Genomic DNA, 21,731 nt, shown 5'->3' on the forward strand with positions numbered 1-21,731 from the left:
TGTGGAGCTAGTGAAACAGCTGCGAGTGCGCTATAAGTGTGGCATGTTGTCACGTTTTTCACGACACACATCTCGTGATTATCATGCTTCAACGTGTCATTTACCTTCGTCATCTATTCACGTCACGTAATGCCAAATTTGCTATATGTGAAATTTGCTATATGTGAAATTTGCTATATGTGACATCATGATTAACCTCTTCTTAATCAGTCCTTACCCCCATGAAAAACTCCAATAGCCTCTCGACTGCTCAGTTGTCCAATATCTCGTCACAATGATACTGCCCGCCAGTTTCTTTCCGCGCGACAACTTAGGGGAGCGGGCTTAGATACCATCGACATATAAATGGACGCTGCTCTCTCCGATAGCGAAGCTTGTATAGCATGGATGTGCGCGCAGACCACTGAGTACACTCGGGCCTACAGGTGCCGTCTACCGTCTGGTACCCCTATGCATGCCGAACTACTTTCCATATGGGGAGTGACTGCAAGCCTGCCGTACACTATACAACACCCCTTCGTGCCTTTACCGACTCGCACGCTGCTTACTCGGAAATATTTCGCCCAACGTCGGAGAGTGCTACAGCTGCTGCTCTCAATACATCAGTCGTAGGCATGAAAAAGCCGACAGGTCGAATGAAATTAACTGGACGCCGGGGCATACAAGTGTGCCCGAGGGCAATATGGCGGCACACGCCACTGCTGCTTCCGCAGGTGGGTTGACCAACATTTCTCTGCCCCTCCCCCTCAGGATAAACCCGTATAAACTCTCAAGTCAAATGGCTCACTCGGTAGCCACAATACATTACGTACGCACGTCCCCGTGTCATGCTAATGAAAAAACGCATTGCGCTGGTTACCCCACCAGTCCTATTTTCCAGCAAATGTCCTCTTTCACACGCCCAAGAAGTCTTCATTATTAAGGTCTACGCAAATTCTGCATACGCATCATACTAATTAGCAAAAGGGCGACAACTGGACATTGAGACAGTGACGTGCAAACACTGCTAGCTGCGCTGCCGCGCAGACTTTCTCCACTTACTGTGGCAGTGCTCCGCATTTGAAAAAGGGCGAATGGCCATACAGGATTTGCAATCCACAAATTATTGTGAAGTCTCCTTACGAACCCGGACACGCAGTTAATATTTGCCCAATATGGAAGTCAGAGCGGCCTCATCAGAGAGGTTTAGAAAGTCCGACAAACCACACTACTAACCCTATACCGCTTTTGTACTAGTGATGATGAATACAATAAGTGTAAAACACGTGACAACGGAAACTAGTAGTATAGGTAGAAAGTCCTGCTTATCCCCCCAGAGGTCCTGTGCGTCCCCTTTTTGTTTTCAATAAAAAAACTTTCCATCCATCCGTCGCGTGGTCATTTCGCATTTTTGCACCCGTGAAAACGTCGCTCGTTTTACAAACACCTCACTGTCAAAATGGCACATTCGTCTTAAATGCGGAGCAGCTCTTAGTAGCAAGATGTCACGTGTCATGCGTCCGCGGCGAAGTCTGCACCCCGACTGCTCACGTTCGCGCCTCGCGTATTTGTGCCAACTGTTTGCTCCCCATGCCCCTCTCGCCTCACAGTGCCGGCGCAGCTAGGCTGCTAGTAAAAACTGACGGCTCGAGATGGGCAACCGTTCACTAGACACCGAGATTGCACATTAGTGTCCCACCACTCGTTGAAGTCAATGCTTTTTCTTCATCCAATAAATAGGAATAATCAATTTGATATAACAATGAAGCCTTCCCAAACCGTACTTAATCACGCAACATTGACGCGACACCCCCACCACTCTGCAACGCATTTATTCTGTTCCTCCTGTCGGAAGATGTGGGCGGCATTTTTTTGGGTGAGAACACGTCACCATTCAGCAATTTCGACGACTTGCCGAAGAAGCTTTTGACGAATTTCAATCACAAATGGCTCTCGAAGAGACGCAATACATTGTATTCAGTGTTAGTACCCCAACACAGCTCTCCTTCGAAGCGCGTGCCTTATCGGACTACTTCGTAAAGGAGTACGTGTGTGGTAGCTCACTCCCATACCTTTCTCTTGATTACCATGAAAAGTTGTCTACGAGCACAGAAGCGAAATTTCGCCACAGCCTCCACTTTTTTACCCCACCCCTCACTGAATCTTCTGACTCCGGAAGAACATACACTTCGCAGTGCATGAAATGAATAAACATCAAGTGATGACGCGTTTCCCACAACACTCACCCTTCTATTCCCAAGCTTTTCATGACTTAGCATGGGAGGCAGGCCGTTTTTGCAATGTGACATCATAGACTCACGGCCAGTGACGTTTATAGTCTTACGTAGAGAAGCGGAAGACGTTTAGAAGGGGAACACGTGCCCTGAGAATGTCTAATTTGTGTTGATCTGGGTGCATCTGCCCTGCCCCGTTCAGCTCTGCCGTGTAGGAAACATACAACTAAGTAGCAGAGTTTTTTTTTGGGAAATGAGAATATAGTAGCTAGCTTGTTCCAGTGTTTGCCCACTGCATCTGCCAGTACACGTGTCAAGAGATCTAAATGTGTCGTACAGAGTATACAGCTTCTACGCTTTGCAGCTTATACAGATCTGTATATGTAGAATGATCTCTGAATCAGGGAGCTTTTGGTAAACGTCAACTGTTAAATACAGCTTCACCTGATTTTCACTGAGTAGCTTCATTACAGGCCATGCCACTCGAAATGATTAGGGCAGTGCGAAAAGCGGCCACAAAAGAAGCGAGGCATACCTTTGCCTGCCTTTACTGCACTGTGGCTATTTTTCATTGTGTCACCAGCCGGCTCATCTCACTGTAACATACTCTTTGAAAAAAAAGTTTTTGATACTACGTTGCACAGCTACATCTGCCCTCACTGCAATGTGGCAGACACACTGGCGCACCCCCTACTGTAGGGCAAAGTAAGTGTCTCAAGACTACGTGCAGCAGCACTAGATGCGGACCAAGACCTCTACAGTGAAGCGTGGGAGGCTGTGATCTCCCAGCCAGACCTGGTCGAGCAGCGTGAACTCGTCACTCGAGCTCGGCGGGCTGTCCAAGCCAGAGGGTTCCTGGAATAAAACACTCCCACCTTCACTCACAAGCTTCATTCAATAAATGTTTCTCTCTCTTCTTTGTTAGCCCTTATGTCTCGGCGTGAAATGTCATCGGCGTATAGCTGACACCTACACATGTATTTCCTTTTACAATCTCGTTGTCAAGATGAAAGAACAGCAACTTCGTTGATGGAAGGAACTAGCGAGTGCGTCTTTGTTAAATGTTGTATTGGGTACCGTGTAAAAGATATAACAGAATGGTTTCAAGGTACGTGCATCGGTAGCCTGTGTTTTCTGTTCTATCAATGAGCAATTAGAACTCTTTTTCATGAAGTTTCGCACGTGTTTGCAGCGATGCGAATATTCAGAAAAGTTCATTTACGGATATTTGCTCTTAAAGCTTACAGCGAGAAACAAGAGTCGCAGACAAAAGGTAAATGGGGTTCAATCATGTGGGAAGATGAACGTTGCTTTTATGTTGGGCAGCAGCTGTAACACATGCACAAACACCTACCTACTCTATGACTGAAATAAAGCAGTGCATTTATTAAGGTACGTTAAGATGTGGATACTATCCTACATCCGTGAATGTGTACAATACTTTTCTATGTGGGCTCAGTACTGTGTGCCAGCGAAACGCTTTTCCGCGGGAGCACGTGTGGTACCTCCATGAAAACTAAAAAGTGTAACACAACATATTGGTATATTCGTGACGAAAACAATGTTGCAATCTTCAACAGGAGTACCGAACAACTAGTACAAAGTCAGCAAATCTCTACTGTGCACATTATTCCGTGAAAAATAAAAAAAACGTCCTATACTTAACGTCTATGATTTTTCTGACGATTTTCTACAACATGCCCATGCGACTCGAATAGCTCGAAGACACAATTTGTTTTCAAATAAATTAATTTTTTAAACAGGCAAACAAATGTGCGTTCAATATTGTGTAGATGACGACGGGAGGCCGTCATCGTCTGGATTACATGAAAGTGCATTGGAATAAGCAAGAGGTCGACGGTAGGTTTCGCCATGAAGACGGCACCTTGTCTTTTTTTAACAACTTGGTGCCATGAAACTCGGGACGTAGGGCCTTCGGAGTTGAGACGTAGCGGATTTCACGAATGCCAACCACAATCGTAGCTTCGAGGGCTTTTGTGACTCACCGGGGGTAAAGCTGATGTGCGAGACGTAGTGCCGCCAGTGACCTATGCCATAGAGCAAGACCTCTCTACGATACCCGAATCTTCGTTGTGGGAGCCTTGTGCCACGGAAACCATGTTGACTTCAACTTCGCCCCGTGACGCGGCTGGCCAATGAGTTCTCACGTTCTCGTTACTGAACCAGATCACAGAGGCCCTCTTCAAAAGGCGGAGTCGAATACGTAAGGCTGTCAGGCAGTTCATTGCAGACATCGAACGTATTTTGGCTATTGGATCACCCATCATTAGGGAGTTACGAAGTATTCATCGAACTTCAATTCACCATTGCTTTGAGCTCAGAAAAATCGACAAAGTAGAGGATGCATTTTACTATAATAATTTGGAATCTGATATGTAGGAAGCAAACTACTTTGTTCGAGTGGTAGTGAGAGCAGAACAGAAGATAGAAGAAGAATCAAAAGCTCGCCAAGCTCACGTGGTATCGATAAAACAATGCATGTGAACAGGAGCAGAAACAAAATTACTACAAAAATTCTCTTCGTCTGTGTCACCATCACCTAGTTATCACGCAAAAAATAGCAATCTTCTCGCATAAACGGTGAATGGCTCAACCTCACGACACACGGAAGAATGTGTTGGAAGCAGCCAAACTAACGTTCTCACTACAGAAAGCAAAACATGAAACACCACCAACGACGAAAAATCCGATCCTATAGAGACCTATGCGATGCCCCCAGTGTTGAAGTGAACAAGCACTACCCATAAGAGTAGTTGAAAGAGAGTGATGACTCAATTCTACGTGCCAAAGGAAGAGATTTATACCTTTTATACAGGGGAAGTCTTCGGAAAGTCAAAGGGCGATAACCATAATCATAAGATGGGTGCTCGCTGAAGACTACAGATTCAGGTGTTACGAACTCCTCACCACCGTGCGCACAAGTGCCTGGCCAAAGTAAATCGAGGCCTATTTATAAAGGGAGAAGAAAAATCGGCACATCCCACGTACAGTGGGAATCGATAATATGCGTAGCACGAATGAGAAAGGATGATATGTCACATTAAAATCAGCACAACGTTACGAGGTGGAGGTAATGTTGCCGTGGAGGTGAATGTTGCCATGTCATGATTATCATGTTTGGGCGTTTACATTCATCATCTATTCACGTCTCGTGATACCAAATTTAGTATATGTGGAGCTAGTAAAACACCCATGAGCACGCAATGAGCATGGTATGTTGTCCTGTTCTTATATGACAAGCGTGTCAAGATTATCATGTTTGCACCACTCTTATACTTTCGTCATCCATTGACGTCACGTAACACCAAAGTTGGTATACGTGGAGCTAGCAAATTGTCTGCGACTGCATCAAGAAAGGCCCAAAGTACTCTAATGTAGCGTTCACGCGAGCACACACTGGGCACAGTGACGCTACGTTAGCAACACACGGGCACTCTATAGTCTGATGCCAGGCGCGACCGGCACGACCAGCGTCCGTCAGCGCGGCCCGATGGCAACCGGCGCGAAATGCGACATGCTGTATTTTCACGCCGATTCGTTACCCAGACAACACTGAGTTTCCATCTTTTCGTGACAGAGGGACGCCAGACGCACTGAAACGCGCATGCGTCAAAGCAACGAAGCATTGCGCACGCCTGCGAGTATACCGCAGGATCGGCGCCTGGCGTGGCAACGCCGGCATGATGCGATGAAATGAACGCCGGCGAGCACGTGCACCACGTCACGTCGAAATGTATTGGCGCCTTGACTGTGGCGTGTAGCCATGTTATCACACCACACGCATCTCACGATTATCATGTTTGCGCCAGGCACATGCCTTCATCATTCATTGACGTCACATAATACAGAAGTTGGCATATGTGAACCTAGCGAAATAGCCGCGAGTGCATCATGAGTGTGGCATGTCGTCATGTTGTTTCATGCAAAAGTCTGCATGTTGGAAGCGGTGTGGCTTTCGAACCCTCGGGCAAAGACGCAGCGCTTCTTTGTCAGGGCTTTCAGGAGAACGGAGCCTAGTAGATGGAGGTGAAGTCGCTGCCATCCCTTCGGATTGTGTCGAAGATTCTGCTGTGGGGTGCTCGTTCGGTGAACGTGTTGGTGGACCTGAAACCAATTGCAAGACAACCGCGGGCTCGTGGCTGGTGTCCGAGGACATCGGAAGGTTGGTGAGAGCTGGCTCCTTTGGAGGAATTCAGTTTTCCAGTCTCTCCACTTCGTCCAGCTTCGTCGACGTGCCGGCTTGTAGAAAACACAGGTGATCGGCCTGGACAAAACTAAACTGATTGCACACTTTCACCAAATACGTCACCGCACTGACCGCTTGAGTCACCAGTGCCTCTTGCCATGCCACAAGTTTTCCGCGCACTGTTTTCACGTAAACGCAATCACTAACACGAAACACACGTTGAGCACCACGCCTTTGATGACAGTGTTTTTCACACGCTCTTGCTTATCCCGCATATTATTCACAAAATCAGGTTTCAATAAGGAAAGTTTCGTGCGTGGTTGCTTTTTGAGAACTGGGCCGGCGACTGCCCTGTCACAGTTCTGGGAGTGTTTCGATACGCACAAATAGATTTGTCCACTCGTTCTTAGAATAAGCTGTGTTTGTTCGAGGCGTTCTCTTCCAAAACTTGTTTTAGCAAGGTTTGTTTGAGAGTCTGTACCATGCGATTGGCTGCCCCATTCGATGCGGCGTGATAGGGAGGAGTGCAGACACGTTTCACGCAATTATCTGACAAGTCCACAAACTCGGCGGACGTGAAATGTGGCTCATTATTGCTTACCAGTGTTTCCGGAAGTCCGTACGTGGCAAAGGTGGCTCGAATTTTTTATTGTTTTCGATGATGACGTTGAAACCATCGGCCACACTTCCATCGACTAAGCGTCGATTAAGACCAAAACTTCGCCCCACCGCGGTGGTCTAGTGGCTAAGGTACTCAGCTGCAAACCCGCAGGTCGCGGGATCGAATGCCCGCTACGGCGGCTGCATTTCTGGTAGAGGCGGAAATGTTGTAGGCCCGTGTGCTCAGATTTGGGCGCACGTGAAAGAACCCCAAGTGGTCAAAATTGCTGGAGCCCTTCACTACGGCGTCTCTCGTATGGTGGTTTTGGGACGTTAAACCCCGCATAATAATCAACATCAACCAAGACCAAAATTTCACAGCATATTCACGGAGTGAATGTTGATGAGAGGGGTGAAGTGTCCGTCAGCGCGTCTGTGCTTCTGTCCGTCCGTTTGTTCTTGCTTTCGTAAGTCCGGGCGAGCATTCGTGCGTTCATTCATGTGTCCTTCCATCCGTCTGTCCGTCCGTTTGGGCGTTCATCCGTCCGTACGTCCACGCGTCTGTCCATCTGTCTTCTGTTCGTCTTCTGGCCTATCTGTCCGTTCATCCATGCGTCCACCTAGTGAACACTCCAAGAACCCCATCTTGAATATCGCATCCCCTGTGGCACATACCCACTCCACGCTTTCGTCTACGGCACATACCCGCTCTACAGCGGGTATGTGCCACCGGTGGCTACATATGAGAACGGAAGAAGGACGGACCCACATCTAAGGAGCTGCGCCCCACTCACATCCTTGACTGCAAAATCCACGGGTATTCGCGACCAACATTTGGCCAGGTACATCCACAGTTCCAAGGGTACCGGTTCATCAGTGGGTTGGAAGGACGAAAAGATCGAACATCGTTGAACATACTGTTCAATCGCCTGGTCCATTCCTGGCCGCGACAAAACACTTCTGGCGAGTCTTTTTATACGGCAGGCCCCAAGCTGCTTTTCGTGTAACAAGTTCAACATTTGATCACATGGGAATTGGGAATGATGACCCTCGAACCCCATGTGACGCAGCCTTGTTCGAGCAAAAGTTCACACCGCCTAACGTAGCAAGGCTTCATGTCCTCCGAGCAGTCGCTTGGCCAGTTATTCATTGTGAATTCAGCCACTTGGGACAAGATTAGGTTCGTTTTTGAGACCCTTGCTCTAATTTCGGCTGTTAACGAATGGCATTCAAAAACTGCTAAGCACACGGTGTGCTGTTATATGCTACAATCTGCGCATGCAAGTCTCTACAGCGCATCCGCTACTTCTGCATTATTTCCGCGTTGATAATTCAGCTCATATTTGTAAGCAGACAGCGTCAACGCCCATTCATGCTATGCACTAGTTTATCTCGCCCTGGAATACCCATGAGCGGCTGGTGGCCTGTGCACAGGGTGAACATCTTTCTGTACAGATAGCGGTGATATTTCCTCCTATATACCCCCCCTCACATCATGGAGCTTCGCGCTACCATGAAATACTATGGCACCAGTTACAGACGCGTACGTTTCCTACCCCATCTTTTCGCTATTCTATACACCCAGCGATATACCCCTCCCCTTTGTGCATTTTCTGTCAACAAAGAGCTAACCTAGATAACATCATGTGGGGTGTACTCGAAACCCACCACCCAATTCTCTACACATTAATAGTAAGGAGCAGTGGGAGGCTGCTATGTGCAGCTCGGCGCCCGAGGTCCAGGACCAGATCTTGGATTGGGCCAAGAGGGTAGCGGAGACCTACGCTGGGTAGGCTCCTCTGACACTCCACCACCGCACCTTTCCCTCTTGGGATGAATAAAGTTTTTCTCCCCCTCCTCAGCCCGAAAACTTAGGCAAAAGCCTCGTGTTCACCTTGTGCATTTTTTCACCTGTTTCATCGTTGACGGCACAAAAGTGATCGGCTGCTCACCTTTTGAAGTCTCGTGACAGATAACGGCCCAGAGCCCGCCCGTTAACGCGTCACTGAACAGACCGATCGGCTTGTCTGCATGGTAAAGTATTAGGAAGTCTCTTGGTCGTGGTGAAAGCACCGCTCTGTTCCTTCGTCCAATACGACTTTTCATGTTTCCATAGAAGCTTGTACAGTTCATTTGCAAACATTACGAGGTTCTTCAGAAATGTTGCACGAAATTGAAGATTTCAAATACGCCTTTTCTAGGTGTTTTTTGTTGTCTTGGTAGTAGGCTCAGGTGCCTGCAAGATTGCCTTTTTTCGGTCAGGTAGATTCTTTCTGCGTCTACCTAGTGAACCAAGTACGTCATGCAGTTTTACAAAGAATGACATTTGCCTTTCTTCAACTTATTATTCTAATCATGAAACCAAGCCAAGACACGCTTAAGTGTCCTTTGGCAATCTGCTGTGTTTGAACCCGCCACAATGACGTCGTCAATATAACACCCGACGTCCTGTATGCCTTTAATAATATATTCATTAGGGACTGAAGGATTACAGGTGAACTGGCCAGTCCGTATGGCAGGCGTTGGAACTCAAGAAGACCCAAGCTCATGTTATTGGTTAACAGTGGTCTGGATTCGAGACTGAGAGGGACTTGTTGATATGCTGATGCTAAATCCAGAACGCAAAACATTTTGCGTTTTTCAATGCTCGAGTAAACATTTTTCCGCCTTGGCAAAAGATAATGATCGGTTTTTGAAACCAAGTTGATCGTTATCTTGTAGTCTCCACAAATTCTGTAAAAGCCATCGCTTTTCTTAATAGTCATGATCAGCGTGGCCTAATCACTGTGAGGAATGAGCCTTAATGTACCCTTCAGTACCATGCTTATTAGCTGCTTTTGTAGGGTCTCTTGTATTTCAAAAAACACTGGCGTACAGCCCTGCTGGAGAAGAACTTTCGCTTCAGAACCTCGAATCTCACCCAATTCGCTAGAGAACAATGAGTCAAATTTCTCTTTGAGTGCATCGATCCTGTCTTCACATCGGCCGCTTCCTAATATGCGGCTGTCTAGTTTGAGGCTTTCAAACCAATCGCGACGTAACAACACAGGAAGTATACCCTGCCATCGTCTTTCACTACCACTAGTGACAAGTTGAATCGCAGCGTATTGTGGTTGACCACCACTTTACAGTGTCCCTTAAGCTGCAGCTGTTCCCCCGTGTAGGTGCGCAACAATACTCGGGACGGGGTGCACTTTACGTGTGGGAAAGCCGCTTTTTAAATCTTTTCAGACACTATCGTCATGGCAGCGCTTGTGTCAACCTGCATCTGAAGTGGTCTGTCTTTTACCTCTATGATGACCTCGTAGCAGGACCGTGCATTGTTTACGATGTCCCACACTTCCTGCTCCGTTTCTTCTTCCGTTCCTTCTACCGAGTTAGTTCGATTGTTCTGCCTGGACACATTCTGACAAATTCTCTGGAAATGCCCTATTTGATCGCATCTGTGGCACATGAACTTTTTGTACCAGCACATACTTGTCTGAGAAGTGGTTCTTGCGACACCGCTCGCATTGGCTTTTTTGCGGCACCTCGCTTGAAGTGCCGTAGCCTTTCCTTCCCCTTCTTTGCTGACTCGTCACCGCATTTATCTTTCCCTCGTTGTCCTTCATTAGTGCGGAGTGCCGTGCGGGTAACTCTCGCGCTAAAGAAATTTGGCACCCATTCTCGAATGTCAAATGTTCCTCGACGAATAACGCCCGTGGCTGTCCTTCTTTCGATCGCGCTTTAGTTCTACAATAAAGTCTTCGACACTTTCTTGCCCATGTTGCAAACGCCTGTGGAATTTCCACGGTTCAACAACAACTGAACTCAAAAGACTGTAATGACTCTTAAGCAGTTGTTTCACTTCGGCAAATGTTTTGTCACCAAGCATGTCCCGAACAGCCAAATGTTTTAGCACCTCATATGTTGCTTTGCCCATGACCGACAGAAACACTGGCAAACCGTTTTTCCGGTTTTACATCATTCACAGTATCAAAAAGCTCAAAGCGTTCAAGGTATGACTCAAAGTTCTGAGTTCTTGAATCAAACTCGCTCAGCTTCTTCATGTGTGCTATTCTATAAGGCGAAAGCACTCAACAGCCTGCGTTTGACGAGCGTGGATTACTGAGGTGCACAATGGCGGCGTAGGAACGTTTCCTGGCAATCCGTATAAGAACCGTCGCGCTTGCTGGAATGCTGGCGTTGTCCGAGAGCTGGTTAAACATCCCGTTCATTGCTGTCACCGTTCAACTAAGGTATATATAGACCGGCAGAGAAGGTTTTATGGAAGCCCACACGTTCAGAAAATGGCAGCTGATCACCAGCTCATGGAACTTAGCGCCATCTCTGTGAGGATAGACTACTTCTTGCAGAACAAGAAGTAAAGTGGATGTCACGCAAAAGCTGGTAACAAACTGATGTTTTTGTACGCACAAGCGCGAAATTTGATCTCAAATATCTTTTCATAGACCACTGATCGCTGAGGACTGGTGCTAAGACGATCACCAGTGAGTCATCCACGAGTGCACTTCAAGTCAACGCCAGCTAATCTAATATGGACTCATCACTAAATAGTGATGTGTAAGTGTATCACCATTCATCTTTCCTCGTTTTTACAAAAAAACTTATTCTTCGAACTTATTTTTGTCGTTCGTGGCATCTTACGCCAATGGATTAAAACATCCAATAGCGTAGCAGCACGTGTGATATCTGCACCGTGGCTTATTCGTTTCACACATACGCAGGTTGTTTAGCACGCACAATGCTTGCGATCTTCTGTTTTAAGAGGAAGAATTGACGCCTAGTGACGCCAAGACAACGTTATTTTAGTTTTATTTTATGACCACAGTAACTCAAATTTATGACACTGTACGAAATTCTAATAAGAACAAAAAATGCGTACACTCCAAGCGATATGTTTTTCTTTTTTGGCAGAAATGTCTTGGTATATTACCGCTATCTATACATGCCGATGAAGACATGTGAATTGTACCGTTATAGATAACTTGGCAATATGCTCATTGGTAACGCGAACAGTAGGCACTGCATGCTCAAGAAAGAAAATGGGCTGCAGGAATATTCATGGATGAAAGTCCAGCGAGCAGTCCATTGCAATTGATTGTCTTTGTTTTTTTATCTAAAAGACATCGGTCACCAGGCATACGTTTCTTGATGCTGCATTCTTGCACAGCACATCGTTTCCGCAGCTACCGACAAAACAACTTGGCGGTAAATGTTATTCGCATCGTTCCGCTGCACTGAAGACTCTTACCAACGATAAAACGCCCCTAAAAATTTCGCGCACAACAAAGAATGCAAGGAAGTGCGGAATACAAAAGAACGTTAAGGTGTGTGTCTTGGCAGATGAATTTTACGAGTGGGCGTTGACATCTATACCCATGTAATGCAAGGACTTCACTGAGTAGTAATAGCGAGACACAGGGTGCTAGAAAAAAATTTTCCGTAAAAAAAAAGAACTGTCATTATTTATTTGTTTATTTCAGGTACATGATACTGTTGGGAAAAGAAAGCTAATCTGTAAACGCTATTGATTGCTTTGACTTTCATTCAAGCTTAATTTTTCACTATTAGTGTTTGTGTCCCTCCACACATAGACGCGCTTCAATCGCAGCCCCCAAAACTTCTCGTGCGGATAGCACTGGCAATAGCTTCTAAACCGCTTTTCGCACGAGCCTTCGCGACATATTTGAATATACCTTAGTTCAACTGCATGGCTCCGCCCACTGTTCAGGGTTCCGATTTTATCATTGTCGCCACATGATGTGACCTAGACACAGCTTGAACAATCATGAATCACCACTCTATGATCCCCCTTTATTCAGTGATGAGCAGCCCCGCCACGGTAGTCTAGTGGCTAAGGTACTCGGCTGCTGACCCGCAGGTCTCGGGTTTGAATCCCGGCTGCGGCGGCTGCATTTCCGATGGAGGCGAAAATGTCTTAGGCCAGTGTGCTCAGATTTGGGTGCATGTTAAAAAACCACAGGTGGTCGAAATTTCCAGAGCCCTTCACTACGGCATCTCTCATAATCATATGGTGATTTTGGGACGTTAAACCCCACATATCAATCAAATCAGTGATGAGCAACCAATATTCATAAGGCCGGTGTGACGTCACCGACCACAACAGATAAAACCTACAAGTAGCAGGCACATAATACAAAAGAGCAGGGTAGCTCTACAACTGTTTAAAGGCTGATGTTTCCCTTTACCACAATATTATGAGAAGAAAACAGTTTTCGCAGCAGCACTAAATACACAAATTGCTAAATTTTTGTCAGTATTTTAGTCTATTTGTACATTAAACAAGCTGAGTAAGACAAGAAATATAAGAGAGGTAAATGTGTGCTCTTTCTTTGACTCTGTGGACTTATGTGGATTTCATTTCATAATGTTATTTGTTTCATTTCGTTTAAGGTGGCTGAATATTAAATCGCTAGTCGAGTGCAATGGGTATCGCAATTTTCAACAAATAATATTTTTACCTGCCGCTCGCCTAACTGAATAAACACCGTTACTAAGAAGTTGGTTGCCCATCGGATTTGGATGCAATCCAAATTCTACAAGTGGCAACTGAGTTATTTACCTGGCCAATGCAACACAATCTGTTTGCACAAAAATATAAAAGCGGGAGACGTTGGCCGGGTAGTAAGAGATTTTATTTTACATGTACTAAGACAAAGTCACCATTTACGCTGCCCCGCAGGGGCGCCTGCGCAAGTAGGCGTTTGGTGTGTAGCGACACCACGGACCCGAGCTAACGGGGGAGTTTCTACTCCCTCCCACGCCTAGCCGTGCGTGGCTTTGCCGTGCCCGGGGAAAAGGGGATCCTGGGGGTTGAGCTGACGCTGGGTGATTGGACCTTTAAGGCCTCCCAGCAGAGGCAACACACCTCTTTGGCCCCGGCTTCGCGTAGACGGCACCCCTGGGCTGACCCACCCAGGGGAAATCGGCAGTCGCCTTTTCCTATCTCTCTCTCCCTACATCTTCGTCTCTCTTACTTTTTTAGCTTTCCTGTCTACTTCTCTCTTCTGTTTACTTCCAATTTTCCTGGCGGCAAGGGTTAACCCTGTGCAAATAGCCTACCTTGGTCTAGGCGCATTGGGTTATAGTGGCGTTGTACGGCTGGCGTCTGCAGTTTTCAGCATCTGTAAACTTGTAGCGTCCCCTCGTTGGGCTCCGTGGTGGGTGGCCGCCAACGCTGCCGAACAAAAATAAGACCGGCATGCATGGAGCATTCCCTCAACTGTCTGATCGTACCGGCCTAAAGCGGGTACGCACCGACGACATAAACTTCTTCAACCAGCCAGTAGAAACTTTTCCCCGCTTCCACGTCATTCACTGCGAAAAAACCGGAAAGCAAGCCAGGACCGTATCTCCTTTCGTAGTTGCCAGGTGTCTTAATGAAACTCTCGGGGCTGGATACAAAGTAACCAAAATGGCTAGCGGAGACCTTCTTCTCGAAATTCGGGACAAAGCACAATTAGTAAAGCTAGACAGCCTCTCAACGTTTGGTGACGTACCGATCACCATAACACCACACAGATCCATGAACATCACTCGGGGAGTGGTATCTGATGCAGACTTACTTGAACTCACCGAAACTGAACTTTTGGAAGGGTGGAAGAGCCAAAATGTCAATAATGTACAGAGAATTATAATCAGAAGAGATAATAAGGAAACACCAACGAAACACTTGATACTCACGTTTGCATCCAGTAAACTACCAGATTCCATACAAACAGGGTACACAAAGACATCTATCAGACCGTATATACCAAACCCTCGTCGTTGCTTCCAATGCCAGAGGTATGGCCATGGCTCTAAAACCTGTCGTGGTCGCCAGACTTGTGCACAATGTGGAGTCCTAGGCCACGTGTCTGAGAACTGCAAACAACCGCCACACTGTGTAAACTGCGAAGGAAACCATGCCGCATATTCACGCTCCTGCACCTACTGGAAAAAAGAAAAAGAAATAATTACATTGAAGGTGAAGGAGAACATTACGTTTAAGGAAGCACGGCGAAGAGTCGCTCCATTCTATGGACCTACATACGCTGATGCGGCGCGTCAGGGGGCACCGCCGCACCAGCCCTCGCCACACCTTCGGCCCGCGCATACCGAGCCGGCGGTTGTGGCACCTGCCCCCAAGGCGGCTGTAGCCCAGGCTACACCGCCTGCTCCCAAACAGAGGCCGGAGACTCCAGAGTCTTCGGGTCTCAAGGCCTCCCCTCACCAGGCGAGGCCTAAAATCCGAACTAACAGCCCGCACGTGCGGGCATCCAGTGCCTCCGAGGAGGCAATGGATACGTCGGCACCCTTGGTGCCGAAAGAGCGGCGTGGCTCCTTGGAGCGCGCCAAGAAAACAAAAAAGCAAATAACAGGGCCTGGTGATGGCCCTGTTAAGTGAACTCAAACTCCCCGTCTAAACAGCCACTCGCTCTTCGTACACACAGCATTATTTTACATTCACCATAAACACTCAAATTATACAATGGAACGTCAGGGGCCTTCTCAGAAACCTTGACGACATCCAAGAACTCTTACACGAACACACACCAAAAGTGCTGTGTGTACAAGAAACACACCTTAATTCAAAACACACAAATTTTCTTCGCAAACACGTTATTTTTCGAAAGGACCGTGATGATGCCATGACATCATCCGGAGGTGTTGCCATCATAGTGAAACAAGGAACTGCATGCAAACATCTACAACTACAAACATCCCTTGAGGCAGTGGCTGTTCGAGCGGTTCTTTTTGATAAACTGATCACAATCTGCACTATCTACATTCCTCCTAGCTATCAGCTGCAAAAACGTGATTTACACTCTCTAATTGATCAACTTCCGGAACCTTATGTTCTCCTTGGAGACTTTAATGCGCATAGCAGGCTATGGGGTGACTCTCGGTATGACGCGCGAGGTCGGCTGATCGAACAGTTCCTTATCTCATCGAGCGCGTGTCTCCTAAATCGAAAAGTACCAACCTATTATAACCTCGCTAATAACACCTACTCCTCTATAGACCTGACCATAGTATCTCCATCTCTTGTGCCTCTACTACAGTGGAAAGTCGTCAGTAATCTGTACGGAAGTGACCACTTCCCCGTAGTTTTGAGCACAACGACAGTAACTGAGTGTCCACCACGCGTTCCCAAGTGGCTCATAAACAGAGCCGACTGGGAACAGTTTTATACTATCGCTTGTCTAGGTTGGAATGACATCTGTACTTTGAACATTGATGTTGCTGTGAACTACTTCACAGCGTTTTTGATTGATGCTGCAACAAAATGCATCCCACAAACAAATGGACACCCTGGAAAACGATGTGTGCCATGTTGGAACGATGAATGCCAAAACGCGCGCAAACAGCAAAACAGAGCTTGGAGGCTGCTTCGTAACTCACCGACAGCCGAAAATCTTGAAACCTTCAAGAAAATAAAGTCTCAAGGCAGGAGAACGCGTCGGCAGGCCAGAAGAGAAAGCTGGCAGAAGTTTTTATCAGGGGTTAATTCATACACACAGGAGGCTAAAGTATGGAACATGGTCAGTAGGATAGCAGGAAAACAAGTACACGCACTTCCACTCGTAAACACTCAGGGTGATACCTTGGAAGATCAGGCAAACTTCCTCGGTGCACACTTCGAACAGGTATCCAGCTCGTCCCACTATACTGACACTTTCCAAAAATACAGAACAAGAATAGAAAAGCAGAAACTCGAACACAAATCCACTAGATACGAGGCATATAACCAAGCTTTCAGTCTAGCTGAGCTCCGAAAATCTCTAAACTCCTGCAGTACTTCTGCCCCAGGCTCTGACCGTGTGATGTATGAAATGTTAAAAAACCTACCAAACGAAACCCGAAAAACCCTACTTTGTTTGTACAATGCTATTTGGTCTTCTGGCACTAATCCTACCGCCTGGAAAGAGGCTATTGTTATTCCCATTTTGAAAGAGGGCAAGGACCTTTCTTTACCCTCGAGTTATAGGCCTATAGCACTTACAAGCTGCTTGTGCAAAGTCTTCGAAAAAATGATAAACTGCCGACTTGTACATTTTCTTGAAACAAATAATTTGCTCGACCCATTTCAGTGCGGGTTTCGAGAAAGTAGATCCACCACAGACCACCTTGTTCGTATCGAGGCACAGATCAGAGACGCCTTCGTTCATAAACAATATTTTCTCTCTGTGTTCCTCGATATCGAAAAGGCTTATGATACAACATGGCGTTTCGGAATTCTAAGAGACCTGTCACACCTTGGCGTGCGCGGAAGAATGTTTCATATAATCGAAAGTTACCTGTCAAACCGGACATTCCGTGTCCGTCTGGGCAGTGTGCTCTCTCAAACATTTATCCAGGAAACAGGCGTGCCACAAGGTGGTGTGCTTAGTTGCACACTTTTTATTATTAAAATGAATTCTTTGCACTTGTCCATTCCCCGCAATATGTTCTATTGTACATATGTCGACGACGCTCAGCTTGGCTTCAAGTCATGCAACTTGGCCATGTGTGAGCGGCAGGTTCAGCTGGGTTTAAATAAGGTCTCCAAATGTGCAGATGAAAACGGATTTCGGCTTAACCCACAAAAAAGCACGTGTGTCTTGTTCTCTCGAAAGAGAGGCATGCACTCGGAACCTGACATTCGACTGAACGGGCAACGTCTGTCCGTCAAAGCCGAGCATAAATTCTTAGGCTTAATCGTGGACAACAAGTTGACCTTCGTACCCCAAATAAAGTATTTAAAAACAAAATGTTTAAAAGCCATGAATGTTATAAAAGTGTTGTCGCATACTACGTGGGGTAGTGACAGGAAATGCCTCATGAACCTGTATAGAAGCCTAATTCGCACCCGCTTAGATTATGGGGCCATTGTTTACCAGTCTGCGACTCAAAGTGCTTTGAAGATGCTGGATCCCGTGCACCATTCCGGCATCCGCCTTTCTACGGGTGCTTTTCGCACCAGCCCCGTAGAAAGCCTTTACGTTGAGTCAAATGAGTGGTCGCTTCATCTGCAAAGAACCTACATGTCCTTTGTATATTTCCTTAAGGTGAAGGCAGACAAGAGGCACCCCTCATACTCTACTATTAATGACTTGTCGAGCTCCATTCTTTTCCTAAACAGGCCTTCAATGAGGCAGCCCTTCTCAGTTCGCCTGAAGGGTCTAGCTGAGGACACTGGAGTGTCACTCGAACACAGTTTAATGGCTCCTGTAGCATACCCGCCACCGTGGCAGTGGCAGACTATAGATTGCGATGTGTCTTTCCTAGAAGTTACTAAACATGCGCCTATTGCCCATATTCGAACATACTTCTTGGAACTTCAACACAAATACACACGTCCTGAGTTTTTTACAGATGCCTCTAAGTCTAACTCCTCTGTGTCCTACGCTGCTGTTGGCCCTTCCTTTTCGGATGCTGGCCCGCTACATCCAGGCACAAGTATCTTCACAGCGGAAGCTTACGCGATACTCGTGGCAGCTAAACACATAAAACAATCACAAATACAAAAAGCAGTAATTTATACAGACTCCCTCAGTGTGGTAACGGCTCTGCAAAGTCTTAAAAAACAAAAAAAACCCTGTCCTCGTTTCTCTTTACTCCATTTTATGCACACTCTACACACTCAACCGACATGTTGTTGTGTGCTGGGTGCCAGGGCACCGTGAGATTCAAGGCAACATGATGGCGGATCAGCTTGCTGCATCCGCCCACGAAAGCACCGCCATTACACCTTTATCGATCCCGGCCTTTGATCTAAAGCCGTCTCTCAAACAAAATCTCAGGGACTACTGGCAGAGCAAGTGGGATACACACACACAAAACAAACTACACATTGTTAAGCCACACCTTGGTCATTGGCTGCCCGTATCGAAATCGCGTCATACAGAGGTAATACTTACAAGACTCAGGATAGGACACACATACACGACACACACACATCTTCTGTCGGGTGGGGATCCACCATTGTGTGACAGATGTGGTGAAGGATTAACAGTCCTTCACATTTTAATTCAGTGCAAACAATTGGACGCTCTAAGAAAACAACACTTTCCATTACCCTACCGACAACATATACCTTTACACCCTGCAATGTTCGTCGGTAGGGAACCGCTTTTTAGTCATAAGTCATTATTCGCGTTTTTAAGAGAAATTCATAGTTTTCATATCATATTCCCCGGCATTCCGTAGCACGACCTCTCCTGGGAGGTTTTCGCTGCGGTGGCTACACAAGAAAGCACTTGCCTCACGGCCCTTGGACGCAAGGGTATGAACGAGTGAGGCACTTGTGCTAATGCCATACATATCCATCATCGTCTTTTATTATCACCAACTTTCATCACCTATTCGCACCACACATCTTTCACGGCATGGTCATGATTTTACTACTTGTACGTTTTTACCCGCCTTACCGCGAGGAATTTTATGGCCCGTATACAGCCGCTAATCACAATCATCGTCCACATTCCTTGTCCTGTGAACTGGCGCTCTTTGGCCATCAAATGGCCCTTGCGCCAAAAAACGCCATATATCATCATCATCATCATTTACGCTGGCAGGCCGCAGTTCTAAATATAAAGGACGTCAATATGGTAGTGCAGATTGACATGAAGAAAAGCTTTGCCTATTTATACAGGGTGTCCCACGTAAAGTTAGCCAGAGTTTAAAAATATGCCGGAACACGTAATTAAGGCGTGACCACATGAATCTTGCGCACCGTTGTCTGGAGTTTTTCAGAAAATTTTTTGTACTCTAAAATAATGTTTGATTCGGTCTGTTTAATTAAATAACCTTTGAAGAAACGAGGATGACTAAAAAGTTTGAATGCGAAAGCTATAGATTGGTTTGCAAAACTTCCAAATAGCTACACACTAAACGAAAATGACCTAAAATAACCTTAAAAACTGGGTAAACCATTTGTCCTCTAGCGCACTATCTTTCCTGGTTTTTTTTACCACCTAATATTGAGGTAAAAATTTACTCTCGTGCTAACTGAGTTTTTGAACGTAGGGAGAGTAGTAATTATACTCCAGTGAGGTTTTGAGCAAGTATAGAGTAAATTTTTACTGCCTTCACAAGGTTTTTGACGTGATTTGTGGGAGTTATTGCCGGTGGTAAAAAATAAAAATTGACTGGTGCATTCGCCCAGGGTCGACAAATTTATTAAATAGCAGAATTTATTGAATTTATTAAACATCACAATTGGTGACACATAGATTCACATACAGACAAACAAGCACACACAACAAATGCACAATAATACAACACTTGAACAGACTGCACGCGTTGCTCGACTACACTTCGATAATCAGGTATATATAGGTCTGACTTTTTGACCGGCCCTGTGGTACCGGTAGGGAAGCTCTTTCTTGCATTGATTAACAACAACGGTTGAAGGTGCAAGCGTAAACGTAACGTGGGCTGCAAGGCACTAAATATTACACCGACCTTTTATGAAAAATCTACCCGATCTCACCTTCTTGATTATCCAATAATTACTTGGCACACCGGGCTCGTGGCCCCACGCGTGTTAGCACTACTGATGCACAAGTCCATAAAATATACCCAAGTACGCACAAACCACGGTAGCTCAATGATTTTCATAGAGCGACGGTTCACAAACACAGTAGCAGCACGTATTCCTCACAACGTGCGTAGAAGAGCGGTCCACGCTTGCGTACAAGCTGCTTACCGACGGCGTGCTAGGCCTTTTCGAGGAGCACGGCTATCCGATGAAACACAGCTGGCGATCACAGAACACACATCCTGTGTGAATTTCGTCGTCATTTCAGACACAAATGAACACGTGACCGCTATCTTAAGGGGACGGGGCGGTGTATACATGCTTACAACGTAAGACTACCGTCCGGGTTTTCGTGCTCACCCGCAGCCGCTTGTTGGTTCCATCTGCCTCTTATCGGCTTCGTGCTACATGTTTGAGAACAGTTGGTGCATTAAGCGGGTGATTCGGGCAGCACTTTACTCATGCAGACATCGCCTACTGTGGAACAAAATATATGCGATGCTTCTTTCACCGGCCCCTGCGACACACTCCCACTGGTCACTGGCGGCCGCGGCTCGGTGCCGACGACAGAGTGAAGCATTTTGCTTATTGCTTCTCCAGTAGGCAAGCACGAACGATGACACCAGATTGATTTTGTTACCACTGACATATCATCGCGATTCGGCTCGGAAGCGAGATATCCGCGATGTGCACGTTCGGAGGTGCCCAGAAGCGCACGGTTGCTTGATGATGTAGAAGCCATGGCATCCATCAGCCCAACCAGACACACAGATACCGAGCTTCTTGCACCGTCTGTCTCCAAGGCCACCGCCGAGCAAAAGCCATCAATTTGCGAAAATATGCAGGACAACTTTCCACAACAGGTTTTCTTTCTTGTTTTTTTTTTCTTTTTTGAGACCCCCCCCCCCCCCCCGTCTTTCTTTTTTCGTTCACAGAATGCTGTTCTCGCTTGTTGTGCTTATGCTGCCCCCAGTTCTGGTAAAAGTGCGTTGACTCGAGGTCAGTCCTGAGGCACGGCGATGTAAAAAAAAAAAAAAAACATCTGTGGTCCTCGCGCACCTTCCGGATTCACTGAGAGTGTGACAAGGGGGGTATAGGGCAAAAGCCGCCGAAGCAACTGCACCTTGCAGTCACGTGGTAATAAACTCTGAACGCAGGTTAAAAATCACGTGATAGAAAACTC

This window comes from Rhipicephalus microplus, chromosome 3, assembly GCF_043290135.1.
Source record: "Rhipicephalus microplus isolate Deutch F79 chromosome 3, USDA_Rmic, whole genome shotgun sequence".
NCBI lineage: Eukaryota > Metazoa > Arthropoda > Arachnida > Ixodida > Ixodidae > Rhipicephalus > Rhipicephalus microplus.